The sequence below is a fragment of the Lactuca saligna genome, chromosome 9 (genome assembly GCF_052625555.1).
Source record: "Lactuca saligna cultivar CGN05327 chromosome 9, ASM5262555v1, whole genome shotgun sequence".
NCBI lineage: Eukaryota > Viridiplantae > Streptophyta > Magnoliopsida > Asterales > Asteraceae > Lactuca > Lactuca saligna.
Window position 1 is genome coordinate 73,716,503 of NC_136425.1, and position 10,150 is coordinate 73,726,652.

A 10,150-nucleotide genomic window follows, 5' to 3' on the forward strand; every position below is an offset into this window, starting at 1 on the left:
TCTTTTGATCACTTAATTAATTCTAAATTAATTCTTGATCAAACTAATCAAATAATATTATTAATATATTAGAACTTATAATATATTAATAATCTCCAAGTATTATTTCTCTCATTTAGTCTATCCAATTGCATGGTGCCATGCAACCCAAATGGACCATGCCGGGTCGGGTCAAGTACATACCAGAAATAGTTATGGACTTAGACACCTTATCCAACAGTATCCCACTTGGATAAGTCTAGTAACTATTACTGCAAGTATGACTTCAGGAACCGATCGGCAATCATAGCTCTTTACAAGGTTTCTCGAAACTTGAGAAGATGATGGTACGCCATTTAAGATAAGTGATCATATAATCCTCTGTTCTAGATATCAGTCGGACAAATACATGGAACAATGTCTTACTTATTGTCCAACATTTGTTTCCCGATTTCTGATTTGTTTGACAAAGAACTTCATTGAACACATCAATTTAGTTCTGACCGGGCCTGGTACATAGGTCAAAACAAAAACATCGAGGGGCCCAGATATCAGCTTCTAATCCAAGAAGGAACAGATAAACTTCGACTCATATGTTTGTTCTACTACTCATTGAATTACACACAAGAGCACGATTTTATAACGTCGAGTTACCAATGCGTTTTTCGTACAATCAATGCATAACCAACTCGTAAGTAACAAATCATATCTCTAGGTTTAAAGACTTATATGATATTACCGTCTCACGATCACTCGAGATAGAATTCCATGAAGTGATTCCAGTGAGCGTGGGTTGAGTCCAATGCTCAGAACTTATGAGCACTCATGATTGTTGTAGCATTGTCCCAGACCTCTACAATCAAACATGACAGTCTTGATTCATACCTACTTCCGACATATGACCGACTGTGGAGGTTTGAATAATATGTTATACCAAACAAAATTATTCTGGAAGTCAAAACATGCAAAAGAAATATAGTAAACGATCGACAAGAGATAGCAACACTTTACTCATAAATAAAACACTTTTATTCATCATCAAATGTCAATTACACTTTACAAATTTCGAGGTTATCTAACTACTAAATCTAATATCATCCTTCAGCCCTATGCTCCGAGCATGCTGGAGATGCTTAATCCGAGTCAGTCCCTTCGTGAGGGGATCTGCCGGATTCTCATCTGATGATACCCTCTTTGCCACGAGGAGTCCTTCTTCGATCCGATGTCTGATGAAATGGTATTTTCTGTCGATGTGTCTGGATCTCCCGTGATCCCTTGGTTCCTTGGCTAAGGCAACAACACTTTCACTATCACAGAAAATTTCCATTGGCTCTTTAATAGCTGGTACAACTCCAAGGTCTCCAATGAAGTTCCTCAGCCATAACGCCTCTTTTGCCGCTTCGCTAGCTGCAATATACTCTGATTCACAAGTAGAATCTGCCACTGTCTCTTGCTTGGAACTCTTCCAAGAAATTGCTCCTCCATTTAGGGTAAAGACCCAGCCCGACTGAGAGCGGAAGTTATCCCTATCAGTCTGGAAGCTAGCATCACTATACCCTACAACTCTCAAGTCATCACTCCCACCGAGGATAAGGACCTAGTCCTTAGTCCTTCGTAGGTACTTGAGAATATTCTTTACCACAGTCCAGTGTGCCTTGCCAGGGTTCCCCTGAAACCTGCTAACCATGCTCAAGGCAAAGGCTATATCAGGTCGAGTACACGTCATAACATAAATGATCGATCCTACAGCCGAAGCATAAGGTACTCGACTCATTTCTGCTATCTCAGCCTCAGTGCTAGGGCTTTGTGTCTTACTCAGTTTGGCGTTACTCTGGATGGGCAACTCTCCTTTCTTGGAGTCTTGCATTCTGAATCTCTTCAGAACCTTCTCCAAGTAGGTACTTTGACTAAGTCCAATTAGTCTTTTACGCCGATCTCTCAAGATCCTTATCCCCAAAATATAGGCAGCTTCACCAAGGTCCTTCATAGCGAAACACTTTCCAAGCCAGGACTTTACTTCTTGCAGGGTTGGAATGTCGTTTCCTATGAGTAGTATGTCATCCACATACAATACCAAAAAGCTAACTATACTCCCACTAGCCTTGACATATACACAAGATTCATCTTCACTCCTAGAAAAGCCAAATTCCTTGACCTTTTCATCAAAGCAAAGATTCCATCTGCGAGGTGCTTGCTTTAATCCATAAATGGACTTCTCAAGCTTACACACTCTATTAGGGTACTCGTTGCTGACAAAACCCTCTGGCTGACTCATGTAAACATCTTCAGCCAACTTTCCATTAAGGAAAGCGGTTTTGACATCCATTTGCCAAATTTCATAGTCATGAAATGCGGCTATGGCTAACAGAACCCGAATAGACTTAATCTTGGCTATCGGAGAAAAGGTCTCATCATAATCCACTCCAGGAATTTGAGAGAAGCCCTTTGCAACCAGTCTAGCCTTATAAGTGTGTACTTTACCATCCATGTCGGTCTTCTTCTTGAAGACCCATTTGCACCCTACAGTCTTTCGACCTGGTACATTCTCAACCAAGTTCCAAACTTGATTGTCATACATGGATTGTATCTCGCTATCCATAGCCTCTTTCCATTTAGCAGACTCGGGGCCTGCCCTGGCTTCCTCGTAGCTATTAGGGTCATCTTGACTTACTAGTGTCTCATCACTAATAAGTGTCTCACCTTCTGCAGTAATATGGAATCCATAGTAATGCTCAGGTGCACTCCTAACTCTCGTGGAACGCCTCAGAGGTACAGATTCGTCAATTGGCTCAACAGGAGTTTCCTCCTCAAGTTGAGGGCTAGAGTTTGAAGTTCCTTCACCACTTGACTCTTGAATTTCTTCAAGGTCAATTTGCCTCCCACTGTCTCCTTGGCTTATAAACTCTCTTTCTCGAAAGACTCCTCTTCTTGCTACAAAGACCACATTGTCACTAGGTCTGTAGAAGAGGTAACCAAAGGATTGTTGTGGGTAGCCGATGAAAATACACCTCTCGCTTCGGGGTTCGAGCTTATCATGAGTCTCGCGTCTCACGAAAGCCTCGCAACCCCAAATCTGGATGTGGTCTAGTTTAGGTACTTTACCAGTCCACATCTCGTGAGGAGTTTTGGCAACTTTCTTTGTAGGGACTAGATTAAGGATATGGGCGACAGTCTCTAAGGCATACCCCCAGAATGAGATTGGTAGCGGAGCTCGGCTCATCATGGAACGAACCATGTCCAACAAGGTTCGATTACGCCTCTCAGCCACACCATTCAACTGCAGTGTCCTGGGGGGTGTCAATTGTGAGACAATCCCACATTCCTTTAGATAGTCGAGGAACTCTGAACTAAGATACTCACCACCCCAATCGGATCGGAGCATCTTAAGGTTCCTGCCCAATTGATTCTCGACTTCCTGTTTAAATTCCTTAAACTTCTCGAAAGTCTCTGACTTATGCTTGATTAAGTAGACATATCCATATCTACTGTAATCATCGGTAAAAGTCAAATAATAACGATTAGCATCCCTTGTGGCATGTTTGAACGGTCCACACACATCCGTGTGTATAAGGTCCAACAAAACCTTCACCCCTATCACACGAGCCTGTGAAGGGTGACTTTGTCATTTTTCCAAGTAAGCATGATTCGCAACTATCATTTGACTTTAGGTCAAACGACTCCAAGACTCCATCCTTTTGGAGTTGGCCTATGCGTTTCTTGCTTATATGTCCAAGACGACAATGCCATAATGATGCTTTATCCAAGTTATTATTATTAGTAGAATCAATACACAAAACATTATTTCCTAAGTTATCTACAACAGATATAGCTTCATACACACCATCACAAGGTAATGCTTTAAAATAAAGAACATTATTAAAGAAAGCATTAATCGAACCAACTTCATTATCAAATGAAAAGGTGAAACCTTGTTTGTACAATGCATGAAAGGAAATAATATTTCTTGCCATTCCTGGCGAGTAACAACACTTATTCAAATCTAAACTAAACCCACTACTTAGCGATAAAGTATAAACTCCTATCTTGGTGACAGGTGAAGCTTTCCTGTTTCCCATGATCAAGTTTATTCTTCCTTGCTCCACATTCTCACTTCTTCTTAGTCCCTGCAAGTCACAACAAATGTGAATACCACAACCGGTATCAAGGACCCAAGATTTCGAACAGGGTGAGTTATTAGAAATGATAGTGTAAGTACCTGCATGGTTGGGTTTAACTTTCCCATCCTTCACATCCTGCTGGTACTTTGGGCAGTTTCGCTTCCAATGAGCTTTCTCGTGGCAATAGAAGCATTCAGCCTCTTTTGGGTCAGAAGAAGGAGTAATGAAACCTTTCTTGGTTCCACTTGAAGATGAGCCATCAAGGGTCCGAGCCTTGGTACCCTTCGAAGATCTCTTTCTCTTCCTCCCTCGACTTTTCCCGATTGCCAAAACTGGAGTTGAGTTTGGAGTAGGAGTGATAGCAACCGACTTCCCCTTAAGACCTGTTTCTGCAGTCTTGAGAAGTCCCTGAAGTTTGCTGAGAGTGACCTCTTCCTTATTCATGTGATATGTCATGCGGAATTGATCATAGCACGATGGTAAGGAGTGCAAAATTATATCTATTGCAAGCTCCTCAGGAAGGTTCACATTAAGCTTCAGCAATCGATCCACATACCTTTGCATTTTCTGCATGTGGCTCGTGACGGAATCCCCGTCCTTCATTATGGTCGTTATCATGGAGCAGATGATTTCGTACCTCTCTTGTCGTGCACTTTGATGGTATCTTTCCATCAAATCTTGGTGCATTTCATAAGGGTAGAAATCTTCATAAGATTTTTGGAGTTCTGCTGTCATTGTGGCCATCATGATGCATGCTACTTTTGTAGCATCCCTTTCATGTGCCTCGAAGTCAGCGATCTCCTGAGGAGTTGTAGTGGTCTCATCAATCTCCTTAAGCTCCTTGTCAAGGACATATTCTTTGTCCTCATAGCGGGTAATCATCCTGATGTTTCTGATCCATTCATTGAAGTTGGATCCATCAAAGGTGACTTTCCCACACATACTCATAAGAGTAAAGGAGCCATTAGGATTCGAGCCAGAAGCATTATTTGAAGACATCTGAAAGAGGAGAACAAGCTTAGTATAGATTTAAGAGAGTCTTTAATAAAACACCCAAATGTAATATTAAGGCTAGGATCCAATCACAATATGATATAACTTAGAAGAGGTATGCCGTAATCTAAGCTATACCATATTTGAAAGGTAGGTGAATGACGATTCACCAATTTCCACCACGAAAACCGAAACATTAGGTTTTATAATTGGTTCTTAGAAATTCCTAGATTCTTTGAGATTCAATGAACTTTTTCAAAGGCATGTTTCAATCTCGAGAGTGCCCTCCAGGTTTTGTGACTGGGATACCGAGGATCACAAAACGAGGTGTGAAGTAACCATGCAAATCACTTGGTACCCTTAAAGTTTATCACTCAATCGATGTGCCGGTAAACCACACACGCTCCACCGATACTATAATAAACCTTAAGTCACCCTCTACCTACCTTGTTAAGTCCACGTTAGTGTGCCGGTTAACCACACACGCTCCACCAACAACTTAGACAAAGTGTAAAGTGTAATTTCATGGATTAGCACCTTATTCACATTTTCCTAAAGTAACTAAGATTGGGAATTTAATAAAACATTTAGTTACTTTATAATATTCATCATACTTTGAATGAGAGTTTATAAGTCCTTGTCTTACCCGTTCGGCTAACGACCCTCCACCAGTCAAGCAAGCGGTGGGTGAGAGTAGACACCCATTAAGTCACCATTTTATAGGCAACAACCTTATACCCACCTTATAGACCGGCTTCGTGAATGAGGCGTACTAGCGGTAAGACGACTTTATTCTTATACATATATATATATATATAATTATTAAATCATCATAATATAAGTATAAGGGTTGAATTTTAACTTTTAAAATTCTAGGGGTTGGAACTTAAAGTTTTAACTTAACTTTACTTGTTCCAAAACTTGAGGGCAAGTCTTGTAACTTTCAAAACTTTTCATTTCTTGTAACTTATGAGTTTAATAGAGTATTAAAATGAAGACTCTTCATTTTTCTAACTCTTGTGTTTTCTTAATGGTTTTTTTAACTCAAGTTTGACTCTTGGTTTTCCATAACTTAAGGATAAGTTATGAACTCCATTAAAACACATTATGATCAAGAATTAATCTACCACATAGGTTACAAATAATTCCTATGATCATCTAAAACATCATAAGAACAAGAACATGAATATGAACACAATCAAAAAATTACATATAACTTTGTAATTTTGATAACTAGTTGTTGTAAATGAATTAGCAAAGACATTACACCACCAAAAACAAGTTTTTCAATTACCAAAACAGTTTAGGGTAATGTTTCTAATTCATTTTCCAGCAACTGAATTGAAATTCTGCACTCATTCGACCCTACTCGTCGAGTGCATAAACTGACTCGCCGAGTTGGTTGAAGATACTCATGGACTCGACGAGTCCCCCCTATAGACTCGACGAGTCCATTCGCAGACAGCAAAAATCCGATTCTGTTTTCAACTTTTAAGCACAAATAAGAACAAACAAGCCTAGGCTCTGATACCACTAATGGGTTTTGAGCATTCTAACACTTCCTAAGTGTACATGCAACCCTAATAACCTTGGATCTATGTTTGTCTAATTTGTCATGCAAAGTTGAATTCCAAGGTTATATTCCTATCTAGCATACATGGGGAACAATTTTAACATAAAGTATAGATAGAATAACTTACCTTGTTGTTGCTTGTGTTCCTTGAAACCTTGTGAGCCTAGCACCCCAAGTGTGATGCCTCAAATGCTTCACACAACACCAAATGCTCTTGGAAGAACTTATGAGAGAACACACACTTCTTCAAAATCGGCCAAGCCCTCTTGTTTCTTAGTGTAGCTGATTTTGGGTGGAGGATATGTTACTTATATAGTGTTGACACATCTAGGGTTAAACCCTAATGTGTCATGACTCTTCATTTCCATGACCCATGGGTTTGTAACTCCCATGGAGCATCCATGGAGCATCCTATGGGTGGAACCCAACTTGATGGTCCATGGAGCCTTTTAGCCCACTATACAAGATATGGATGATTTACTTAATCAACCTATATATTTAATTAGTTATCTTTTGATCACTTAATTAATTCTAAATTAATTCTTGATCAAACTAATCAAATAATATTATTAATATATTAGAACTTATAATATATTAATAATCTCCAAGTATTATTTCTCTCATTTAGTCTATCCAATTGCATGGTGCCATGCAACCCAAATGGACCATGCCGGGTCGGGTCAAGTACACACCATAAATAGTTATGGACTTAGACACCTTATCCAACAATCCTCACTATATCTATAGGGTTTAAGGCACCAAGGCCGACCCTTTTATCGGATGGAAATCCGGGTAATTGTCTATTGTATGATATTGCAGGAAATGGGCCGGAAGGCGTTACGTTATGGGCCGGAAGGCATTACATGTTGTGGGCCGGAAGGCAATGCGATGTGGACCAGAAGGTCATGGCCTGGAAAGGCGTATGTGCATAATTATTATGTTGGCTGAGTCGTAGGGTGATGTTATGCTAGTGATCGGCTAGGCTGGTATCTTGGTTAGGATAATGATATGTTATGTGATTTGTTGATCGATTTGCTAACTGTGAACTGTTATATGATTACATGTTATGTGTATGGTTGTCTGGTTTGGAGTGTAACCCGGTATGCATGGTTGTTCTATGTTCTGTCATGATATATATGCTTTTATGTTGCGGGCTGGAAGGCGATATGTTATGGGCCGGAAGGCAATGTGTTATGGGCCGGAGGGCATTACGCTATGGGCCGGAAGGCGATATGTTTTGGACCGGAAGGTTGTGGCCTGGAAGGGCGTATATGTGGTTGGTATTTTGGGGGTATCTCACTAAGCTTTCGGGCTTACAGTTGTGGTTTTTATGTTTTCAGGTTCTCAGGAGTCTGTGGCAAGGCAAAGGCATGATCGTACCGTTCCTTGCGTTGGTGTTTTATGAAATGGACTTGGGGAATACTCTGTTAAATAATGTATTGAAAACCTTTTTGTAATAACGTTATTAAAACGGTTTGTTTTTGAAAAGTTTTAATTGTTTTGAAATTTTGGTCGTTACACCAACTGTGACCAAATCTATGCTAGAAAGGGGATCTAGATGATTAACAGTGAAGGTATAAGATTTTTACCTTTAATTGTTCTGAAATGCTACCCCAACTCTAGATCTATAGCTTCCTCTTGCACCAACAAGGTCCTTCTTCCTTTTACTAGCTTCAATTTACTCTCAAGGCAAGAATTATCTCAACAATAGATTTGGGTGGCTAGGGTTTTGGGTCCTGCACGAGAGAGGCTGAAAATGAACCCTAGGGAAGAGAATAAGACGCTTAAATCGGGTACCAAGTCCTGGAATTAGGGCTTCCTAACCCAAAGCAGACTCAGTGAGTCCATTCACCGACTCGTTGAGTCGGTCACTTACTTTTCCACACGGAGCCCACTCCGACTTGTCGAGTTCTTCCTTGAACTTGACGAGTTGACTCCTTTGACTAAGGGCTTTTCCTTCCTTTCTTGGTCTTTCGGATTCTGGGTGTTACAACTCTCCCCCACTTAAACTAGACATCATCCTCGAAGACCGCTATGTCTAATTGTTCTGCAATCTACTTTCAACACTCTAGCTGGAAGAATCTAACTCTTACTGGCCACTACCTTTGACCTTTCATCCGGTCATTCAGACTTAAATTTTTCCTTGCAAATAACAATTCTCAAGTGCACTCTAATTTCCGCAACGATCCTAAGAAATCAATATACTCAACTGGCCATCCTTCACAAGGCCCTAAATTCTGCAGATGAATGAATTCCTTACAACAAGTTCATATCTACTCCGTCTGAAATTTGTTGTCTCAAGATGGTCTGTGTAGCACCTGGTTCCTAGTATGTAAATCTTAATTGAGTATTTTCCATTTTAAGCCTTGGACTCGGCGAGTCATAGGTCCGACTCGCCGAGTAGGGACGGGACCCGAGACACGTTTAAGTTGGCGACTCGGCGAGTCCATATACTGGACTCGGCGAGTCACCGCTGTTGGATGAAACCCTAAGTTTCAGGGGTTTGCACCCTATTTAATCCCCCTTTTCCGCCCCCAAGCCATCTCCCATTCACCCTCAGAGCCATACACCCCGTTCTAAGCCTTGTTTTGTGGATTTGAAGCCAATTAGTGTGTCCTCTTGAAGATTGGAGTGAGTAGGGAAGGAGATCAAGAAGAAGAAGAGGAGGTCAAGCACTTGTGAGCTATTTCAGAGTGATCACTAAGGTATGGCTCGTTTTCCCCCTTATCTTCATGCTTATGGCCCCATTAGAGCCCTTCATGACTTATTTTCCAAGCTTGTATGTGCATCATATTTCGAAATAAGTTGTTTGGCCTCTAGATCTAAGCATGGTTGAGCTCCAGGAGCTCAGATCTACTACCTTTATGAACCCATATTGCATGAAAACCTTAGATCTACTCTTTTGGTGCATTTTGAACCCTAAAACCCCCATAGATGGATATTTACACGTAAAGTTGGAAACTTTACTTGTTATTCATGCTCTAGGAGCCCAAATCTACGAATGGCATGGACTGGATTCAAGCAAAATCGCATTTATGGCTCTTGCATGGAGCGGACTCGGCGAGTCGCTCATCTGACTCGGCGAGTCTAGTCGCGAGTCTCCGAGTTTGTCCCCTTTTAGCTATGTTGAGTTGTGTGGTGAGTCCAGGATGAACTCGGTGAGTTGGAAGCCAAAACTCACCCATAGTGGAAATCGGCGAGTCGATGCCCAGACTCGGCAAGTTCAAGGCAATCTCCTTAGATCAAGATTAGACTCAGCGAGTTGTTCATACAACTCGGCGAGTCACAGTATAACTTGTTCATCAGATGAAGATGAACTCGGTGAGTTGTTCATACAACTCGGCGAGTAGGATGAAGGACTTGAACATTAGTTTGGATGGAGAACTCATCGAGTCGACGCCTAACTCGACGAGTAGAAACTGAATTCAGGTCAGTCGTTTGGACATGGACTCGGCGAGTTGGCAAATCAACTTGGCGAGTCGGGTCA